This window comes from Eimeria mitis, genomic scaffold (assembly GCF_000499745.2).
Source record: "Eimeria mitis Houghton genomic scaffold, Emh_scaff3315, whole genome shotgun sequence".
In the NCBI taxonomy this organism is placed as follows: Eukaryota; Apicomplexa; class Conoidasida; order Eucoccidiorida; family Eimeriidae; genus Eimeria; species Eimeria mitis.
In genome coordinates, this window is record NW_013571654.1 from 5,567 (window position 1) to 5,834 (window position 268).

Here is a 268-nt window from a genome sequence, read left to right on the forward strand (position 1 = left end):
TTGTATATATACGCATTGGGTGCTGGTTGTGTGCAGTCTGTGGCGACGTGAATTCAAGTTGTGTCGGTAGAAACCATCAGCAAGTGTAGGGATTTCTGTATTTTTATTTTATTTTTTTTTTTTTATATCTACATTTATTTGTATTTTTATTTTATTTTCTGTTGAGAATCTACATTTATTAAAAGAATAAGCTGAGGAAGTAACCCTTTTTCTTTTTTTTTTTTTTTTTTTTTTTTTTTTTTTTTTTTTTTTTTTTTTTTTTTTTTTT